We start from the raw sequence: 9,692 nt of genomic DNA, 5'->3' as shown, positions 1-9,692 counted from the left end.
CCTGAAACCCCCTGTAAAAAGAGTCTGTTTTGTTTTTAGGGGGTGGGTGGGCAGAGGTTCATTCAGAGAAAGGTTCAGGGGAACTTTATTTTTAATGGCTTGGGAGTCTTAGAAACTCAATGTTCACCTTTCTGACTTGAGAATTTGCACAAGAAACCTGTAAAAATGGCCACACTTGTTCACTTGTTGCTATATCCATCTCTCTTGCACTGTGACTTTGTGGCTTGCACCACTAAGAGGGGAGTTTATTTCTATACCCGTTGAATCTGGCTTTTTGACTTGCTTTAGGCAGTAGGTGTTGTAGAAAAGATGGTGAGCCGGTTCTGCCACTGTGTCTGAAGGGGCTGTGCATGCTTCAGCTTGCTTTCTTTGGGCCCCTGCTTCCACTACGTAGACACACCAGAGTGACCCTACTGGAGGATAGGAGACCCAAGGCAAAAGAGCTAAGCTGTCTCCATTGAGTCCCATAAACCTGAGGGAACCCAGACAAGATCATCAAAACCAACGTGCAGATGACTGGAGACACAGCGGGTATCCAGCTGAGATCTAAAAAAATCACCATCTGAGCCTATCCCAAAGTTCTGACTCACAGAATTGTGAACTAGATATTTTGTTATTATTTTAAAGAAATTTGTTACAGAGTGTTTAAGTCAGCTTTCTGTTACTGTGACAAAATACATGAGATGATCAAGTTAAAAGGAGGAAATGTTTATTTTGGCTCATGGTTTCAGAGGTTTAAGTCCATAATTACTGATCCCCATTGGCTTTGGGCTTATGATACAGAACATCATGGTGGGGAGCACGTGGTGAAGCAAAGCTTTTAACCACATGGTGGCTGGGAAGCAAAGTGAGAAAGGGGCCAGTATCTCAGTATCCCCTTCAAGGACATACCCTCAATGACCTAAGATTCTTTCACTGGGCCCCCACCTCCTAAAGATTCCACCACTTCCTAATAGTGCCACAGGCTGGTGACCAAATCTTTAACACATGGAGACATTTCTACAAATCATAGCACAGAGCTATAGATAATCGATACTCTTAATTGGGTGGCCCAAAGGCATAGGGGATGGGTGGCCATTGGAGTCACGCAGGCTGTTCACAAACCTCCATTACTAATCTTATTTCTTATAGGAGGCAACAAACAAATTCCTTGTTATTGACCTAATTAGGAAAATGGAAAAGCACGTACTTCTGCCCTCGGTGTCTATCTCTGAGCTAAAAACCAAAATTAGTGGCTTGTTTGGTCACTCCTTTTGCGACACTGCTTTCTCTGTCCCGACTCCCCTGTTTTTCTAGGGAAGCAGCTGCTCCCTGCTTTGGGTATGTCGTCTGTATTTCAAGGCTAATACTGTTTCATAAAAGGCAGACTCCAGAGGCAAGACGTTCCCATGTCTTGACTGTTCAGCTGGCTTCTGAGACACTCAGGAAGCAGTGGGAACCTGCTTCTGTGTTCCTCTAAATGGAAAATTAGCAAACACAATGTAGTAAAATTGCCCCAAATTGGAAGGATTAATGTAAGGATGTGAGATGGACGGGAGCAAAAACCGTAATCAGGAACAATGGCAGGCGATGAATGGAGGGAAATGAGAACTTGCTGGGCTATGCCCAGGGCTGCGTCTGTCTTGCTGTTCCCTCCCCTCCACATTCTTCATCTCCAGCCTCCTAAACTGATTTTGTTTATCAAACAGTTGCCGCTGGTTGTCTTGCACCCAGTTCCCAGCCACAGGGTTGGGTGACCTTTCAGAGGCATCTGCTCCCTGCTCTCTGAGCTGCGCAAGCCTTGTTTCTCAATACAGGGAACTCAGGATGACTCCCAGCTGGCCTGCACCCCTTCTTCCAAGGATTGACTGATCTTGGAAGCCAGATCCTATGAATGCAGAGGGTTCTTAGAGTGAATCCAAGGTCAAGGAATGACTTCCGTAGGTGTTGCCCAGCCCAGATTGTCTACTAGAATGGTGAACATGCAAACTTATTTTAACCTCAATTCCAAGAGAGGAAGAGGGGAGTCTGCAACCATGGTTACCACAGAGAAGGAAGGGGTGGGAGGCCAGTCAGTGAGGAGTTTTCTTTTTGGTGAGTTTTTGTATTTGAAGAGTCCTGAACTTGATGACTTTTCAAAGTCAGAATTAGACTACTTAAGGGATAATGATTAATATGCTAATAGTAATTTTTTTTTCACTGTGAAAGCATTTTTATTTTCTGAATTTCTTAACATAATGATTTAATTAATTTAATTCTAGGTACATTTTTATTGGTCTTTTTTAGTTATACATAACATTAGGATTCATTTTGACATAATTGTAAAACCATGGAATATACTTTGCTCTAATTAAGTCCCCAGTATTTTCTCTTTCCCTCCCTTCCTCCCTCCCTGTTCCTTCCCTCTATTCTACTGAAGTTTCTGCTACTTACCTTTTTTTTTTTTTAATAGTTAGTGTCTTGTGGATATACATGACGGTGAGATTCGCTGTGGTGAATACAGGCAAGTTAGGTCAGATTCACTCTGCTATTCTTCTCTTATCCCATCCTCCGACCCCCAGTCCCCTTTATCTAGTCCCTTGTAATTTTAAGATGAGGCCTGGGAATCTGGAGCGTTGTCTGACTAACATTGGTATGCAATGAGAAATCAGTGGTATAGAAACATGTAAGACTTATGAGATACGTTTAATATGCTCTCCAGAAAAGTTGATCAATATTAGTCTTTCAGGTATGCATGAGTAGGCGCCTTTACCCATCTCTTTGTTAGCACCAGGAGTCATCCTGGATGTCAGAATTGAAAAATGATATGTCATATTGATTTATATCCTTTGCTTATCACAGAGAGTGAATATGCTAAATTTGATGTTTGAATTTCTTCTTTTAGAAGTTATTTGTCCTTTTTCTTCCCTTTTGTGATACGGAGAATTGATTTTTAAAGATTCAATATGTGTCAGCTATTGTTTTTATAATTTAGGCTACACCTAGTTGGTAGTGCCAATTAGTAGGAAACTTGTTAGTTGAATTACTTTTAGGTATTAAAGCTGTTGATAAATTTTCTTTCCTGTATTTTGCAGATTTTTCCCCTAGATAGACTTTAACTTTTAACTTTGAGCGTATGGTGGTATAATGAGAATTTTTCTTTCACAAGTTTCCGCCTTAGTGCATAGAAAAATGCCTCCCAAGATTTTGTGCTCTCTACTAATCTATTTTAGTTTTATCTGTCTTACATCTAACTCTTTAAGGCAGCTGGGATCTATTTTGGGGTCTACTATAAGGTAAGTAGATACTTAACTTTTTCAGGAAATGACATTTACATGCTTCAATGGGGCCATAGTTGCAAACCTCCTGGGTAGGCATCAGAAAGTTCACCTCAAGTACTGCTAGCATATTGAATCAAATTAAATTCTCTGCTGCACCGAGCCAGAGCCATTTCTGGGATGGAGGTCAGGTGGATGTACAGCTTTTACCTGACAAACCTGTTGCCTATTAGAATATTCCACCAGACCAAGGCCTCACAGTTCTGGGTGGAATGATCATGAATTTATCACCCGTCCAGGACAATTTTGAGGGTCAAAGTGGGAACCACTCATAGTTAATACACAACCACTAACATGGATTTTCCCCCTGGCAAACCAGAATGTTGTGTTACCTTACCTACAGAGGACTGATTCTCCCTCTTCCAAGGATTAAGGATTGACAGCTCATCCATGCAGTGAGAGTTGCATCTTGGCAACTCAAATTCCTACAGCATAACTTCTGAATGAGAGTAAGTAACTGGCCAGGTCAGACTCTTTGACAGGTAGCATGTCTCTTTCTGGGGTGCAAGCAGGAACAGGAACGAATTGAAGAATCAATTTACCCATCCTGAGGTACACTGTTCCTTAGAGAAAGGAGACTTGGAAACATGCTGCCTTTGGAAGGGATCCTGGTTCTGGATTAGTTTCATAGATCATCAAGTTCTGAGTGTAGTAATTAATTCCCTCAGACCATAATGGCCGCATTTTTTTTTTTTTAAGGAAAAAGATGGTCTGATTGGTTTTTGAAAAGGAGATGATAGCTATGGAGACTTCTATGCCTGTTTCTCCCTTTTTAGTGCCAGAGAAAAGCAGCTGCAAATGCAGAGACTTGTGGGAAACGCAGACAACATCATCGTGTGCTGCTGGCCCGCAGGCTTGGGGAGTAACAGGCCCAATTTGAGTTTTTCCGCAGCAAGGATGCTGTCAAATACTCTCTGTGCACATCACTGCGTCTCCTGTGCTTCACTTCATGGGGAAAGAAGGAGTGGATGGTGACTTAGCACCATGATTAGGGTGTAAATAAGAACAGGTTCATGCCCTGGGAATAGGTTGCTTTGAAAATCAACAGCTTCATCATGGGACTGTTTTAAAAACACCATTTGAATCAGAGTGAGTAGGACAAAGTTTTTCATTTCATCTGACCAGGTGGGGAAAGTGAATATAGAGATTAACTTTGCTGCCCCAAGATAAACCATTCAAAGTTTACTCTTTGCTCCAAAGGATATAATTGGAAAGTGAGTATCATATAAAGACGTAAAGGCTCCATAAAGAGAAAAGGGTCTTATTGGTTTCCTATGGTGACTATGACAAATCATCACAACCTTAGTGACTTTATAAATTTATTCTCTTACAATTCTGGCAGTCAGAAGTCTGAAATCAATCTCACCAGGCTAAAATCAAGGTGTCAGCAGCATTGGTTCCTTCTAGAGGCATAAAAGCAAACACTAGGAAAACTGACCAAAGATGACCTTTTTTTTTTTTTCCATTTCCCATCCCATCATGTACACATACATATATACATGATCCTTTTGATCATGTAGCTGGATTTACAAACATAATTCAATGTATGTTGTCAGGATTTTTTTTTTCTGAATTGGTCAGTTGTCTATTGCTATAACAAAATACCTGAGGCTGGATTGTGTATAAAGAAAAGAGGCTTAGCTCACATTTTTGGAGGCTCAAGGGCATGGTTCCAGCATTGACTTGGGTCTGGTAGGGGTCTCATCAGATGGTATCATGGCAGGAATATATGTAAGAGAAAAAGATCACATGGAGACACAGGAAACCAGAGGTTGACAGAGGGTCATTCTTGCATATATGTATGTGTGTGTATATATATCCCCTCTTATGTTAACTAATCAGGTTTCCAGGAGAACTACTTTAATTTATTCTGAGGTCGGTGCCTCCCACTAGGTCCTATTTCTCAAAGGTTCCATAACCTCCCCAAATTGCCACATTGGGGACCAATCTTCATGAAACATCAGAGAGCACACTCAAATCACATACAAACCATAGCACTTTTCTAAGTAGGCGATATGAGAAAATGAAAGTCTAAGACCTCTGGATTCTGGTCTCAACCTCCCTTATCAAGGGCCCAAGACTTTATGGACTTATCTAAATCAATTGTTTTCAATATTTTGGGCATCAGTACCTCCCCAGAAATCCCACACTAGTAGCTGTATCCTTTAATCAGAAGACTATAATGCAACTGAAAGGCTATTTAAGAAATCATGATATCCTCCTTACATTCCACCAAACCTAGACTCTATGGAAAGGGCTTGAGGGCCAGAAGTTTATATGGCAGGTGTTACGAAGGCAACCCAAATAAAAAAGTAAAAAAAAAAAAAAAAATAGAGTGAAAAGGGAGGGTGGGTGGAGGGGGGCGGGGAGGGAGGAGAGAGAGAGGCCAATAAAGGGTGTGTTAGTGAGCAAGGAGCAAGGAGCAGTGTTGCCTCTGTGGGCCCAGGGGCTCCATCTCACTGGATATATCCTAGAGAACAGCTTCTCAAGGGGTGATCCTGGACTAACAAGAGGGATACCATCTGGGGGTTTGTGTGGAAATGCAAAATCTTGAGGTTCTACCTTAGACCTACTAAACAGAAGCTCTGGTTGTGGGGCTGATGCTATGCAAACTTTCTGAGTGATTCTGATGCACACTGAAATTTGAGAACCCCTGGGACAGAGTGTGCCACAGAATTGTCCCTCTAAGGTCCAGTGATCATTCACCAATTCTCCTTTCTTATTAGTTGGGGTTTCTTGTGGACCTGGACCCTTCAGCACTTGGGATAGCCTGCTGAGAGCCGTAGCCAAGTAGGAATGACATGGCATTTTTAATTGAAAGGTGACTCTGCTCAGGGATTAGGGTGGCTCCAGGTTTAGGGTGGATCCTGCTGGATTAGGGTGGCTCCAGGTTTAGGGTGGATCCTGCTGGGTATAGGGCATATCCTGCTGCCTCAGGTGCCCGCTCCTTGAGTTCCCGTTGAGTTCTCGCGGGGTTCTGAGAGTATTTGGGACGCAGAGCCCGGTGGAGGGGAAATTTTCCCAGAACGTGCGTGTAGAGTGCTGGTGAGAGTTCGGGAATAAAGAATTGCTGTTTGAATCTACAAGGTGGTGTGGTGGCCTGGTTATTTTGTGCCCAGCCAGACTGTGGCAATAGCCCTGTGCACAATTTGAGCAAGGTCCCCTTGTGGTAGGAGCTGTGCAACTCTACTCTCTTAGGTGGAGAGACTGAAAGGTGCAGGTGCTGCAGGGGGAGATGCTGTCAGTATTCCCAGAAACTCCCCACCACAGCCACCAGTAAACTCTGAATGGCCCAGGTGGGATAGTGTTGGTTTGGATCTGTGATGTCCCCCCCCAAAGCTCATGTATTAAAAACATGGTCCCTGATGCAACAAAGTTTAGAGATGGGGCTCTTAGGAAATAATTGGATCATGAGTACTCCGACCTCATCCATTTTATGGATTAACCCATTAATAGCTGAATGGACTTCTGAGAGGTAGGACCTAGCTATAATAAGTAAGTTACTGGGGGCTTGCCGTGAAAGGGTTTATCTTCTCCCCAACCCCTTCCTCCTTTTTTTTTTTCTCTGCTTCCAGGCTACCGTGAGTTGAGAAGTTTTCTTTTGCCAAGTCCTTCTGCCCTGATGTTCTGCCTCACCCCAGGCCTAAAAGAATGGAGTCAGCCAATCATGAACTGAATACTTTGAAACCAGGAGCCAAAATAAATGTTTGTTCCTCTAAGCCGTTCTTGTCAGGTTCTGGTTATAGAAACGAAAAGTTAACACATTGCAATGGAGTGTGTTATACATACTAAGAATTCAGTGGCATCAATGCATATTTGCAAATACAGGTCCACACAGTGCATGCATATGTATGTTTGTTAGACATATGGTTAAGGCGTAGCTAGGCACGCAGGGTATATTTAGACCTTGCTTATTTAAATAAGTATAGGGTAGAGTTGCACATGAATTTACCAGTCATACTGTATGTAATAACATAATTTTGCCTTATCACCCACACTGTAACTTGGGTGAAGAGACGTACATTTTATTTTTCCATGGAAAACGACTCCAGACAGAGAGTCATCAGCTCAGATTAATCATGAAAGTGGAGGGAAGGTAAAAATTCTTAGGAGACTAGAGAAATGTTCTAAGAGAAACAATGGGCAATGTGCCATTGGTGAAGACTATGGGGTGCTGCGTATCACAAAGATGTGGACTACTATGTCAAAGGCCTGTGTCTTTCATTGTTTTCACTGATTCTCCCTAGGGAGGCAGAAATTAGGCAGGGTCCAAGCTCAGAGAGCAGGAATTCATGGAATAGCTTTTTTTTTTTTTTTTTCCCCAAGAGAACTGGAGTGCCAAATGAGAAGCCAAAAGCTCAGGGGTCTGGTCTAAGTCATGAGGCAAAGGTCAGGTGGAGGTGAATGGGCATTAAGATATAGGGGTGGTTCCAGGGAGAACACATTCTAGGTCTACAACCTGTTGTTGACAGGAGGCAAGTTGAGATCCACTGAGTATAAGAACAAAGAGCATTTAAACCAATATGAGGATGATCATCCAGGGGAACAAATTCTAGCTCCGTAAAATCAGCCTGCCCAAATGACATCCAAGGAGTTTGTTTTTTTAATAGATTAAAAAAGAACAAAGAAAGAAATTACAGCATCAGTTGACAACAATGCAGGTTGCTGATTGGTGATCAGTCACTTGGTTATACCTTCCAGGTTAGAAATTGTAATAAAACAGAAAGGCTTTTACTGGGGTTATTTATTATCTTTATAGCATCAGGAGTCTGCAGAAGCCTGCTGTGTTAGGTCAGAATGACCTAGGTGACTGTGGTCCCTTGCCTCGTGTTTCCTCTGTCCAATGAATTTGTGACAACATTTCAATTTTGTGTATGTGTGACATTTCATGTCATTTCTCAAATCCCATGACAAATTGCTGCCATACCTGCTGGGCGGTGGAGGGAATGGCAGTGTCACAGGCTAGATGGCAGTGGAAGTGATCTTTGTAATGTCCCCATTGCCTCCCACCATACCCCCTTGCTCCACTCTCTGACTTCAGCTGCAGTTCATGTACTCTGGCCAGAGATGATGAGGCAGAATCAGGAGTTCAAGGGTTTCTTGGGAAATAATGACTGGGGAATAAAAAGAGGAGAAAGCATAATTGGGTAAGGGGGAGCTGACAGACCTAATGCAGACCTCACTAATTCAAGTCAAGACTGCCCATGTGAGGAGTCTTAGATTGGATGGAGATGTCAAGGTCTTTCCTTGTATCACTGCCTTGTTCTGTAATTGGCTGGGCAGTGAATGTGATTTGGCTTGATAATCAAAGTGGATTCTGAGTAGTTAACAGCTGGAGGTTGTCATCAGGGATGATGACATAATTTGTAGGGCCTAGTGCAAAGTGAAAAATGGGCAGTCTCTTGTTTAAAAATCGAGAATATCAAGATGGTGTTAACAAAGATTAATCCAAGCCTGGGCCCTTTTAACGATGGGGTGCTGGGAGACTGCAGGGGCCATGCACCCACCCTTGAAGCCACTGCTGGCTGTCAGCTGGACATGTGGCTCACACCTGCACAGCCCATCCTATCTTGAGGGGGATATGAGCGAGGCACCCCTACATCTGGTGCAGATCAGAACTTTCTCTGAGGTCTCAGGAAGCAGCTCAAGCTGGGGTAGTAACTCTACTGAGGGCAACCTTCAGCCAGAGGAAGGATGATTCTGAGGTGTATTTCACATGGTTTCTCTGAAGGTTCCCAGCGATACGGAATTGCAGTTGTCTACAGAGATAATCAGCTCAACAAAATGCATCTTTTGGTTTTCATCCTTCCCTGTCCCACTCCTTCCCCCCACCCCCTTCATTCTGGCTTTCTGGGATCAGCTCCCAAGCAAGCCACCTGCACCAAGGATGCCGTGGGGTCTCAAGGATGTATGGCCACAAGAATGTGCACCTCAACAGTTACTAATATGGCATTATGTAAAAATGTGGATGTGTAACCGATGTGATTCTGCAATCTGTATTTGGGGTAAAAATGGGAGTTCATAACCTACTTGAATCTAATGTATGAAATATGATATGTCAAGAGCTTTGTAATGTTTTGAACAACCAAAAAAAAAAAAAAAAAAAGAATGTGCACCTCTAGCTGAGGAGGCAGTGGGATCTCTGTTGTAGCCAAAGCACATAATGCACTCATGTCTTTCAGGAGTGGGTGTTGACTAGTTATTGGCTAAGTCAAAGTCAATTCTCTCAATTTCTTTTTCCACAAATTTGAGAATGTCACTTATTTGAGCCAAATATTAGGGTCCCTCCCTCCTTTCTTCCCTCCTTCCCTCCTTCAGGAGTCAGCTCTGAAGGGCCCCTTGAGTACCAGAGGTCCCATAAGGTTGGCTAATTCTTCCACTGAGAGCACATTGTAG

Source organism: Marmota flaviventris, chromosome 2, assembly GCF_047511675.1.
Source record: "Marmota flaviventris isolate mMarFla1 chromosome 2, mMarFla1.hap1, whole genome shotgun sequence".
NCBI classification, from domain to species: domain Eukaryota; kingdom Metazoa; phylum Chordata; class Mammalia; order Rodentia; family Sciuridae; genus Marmota; species Marmota flaviventris.
This window is presented reverse-complemented; position numbering follows the sequence as displayed.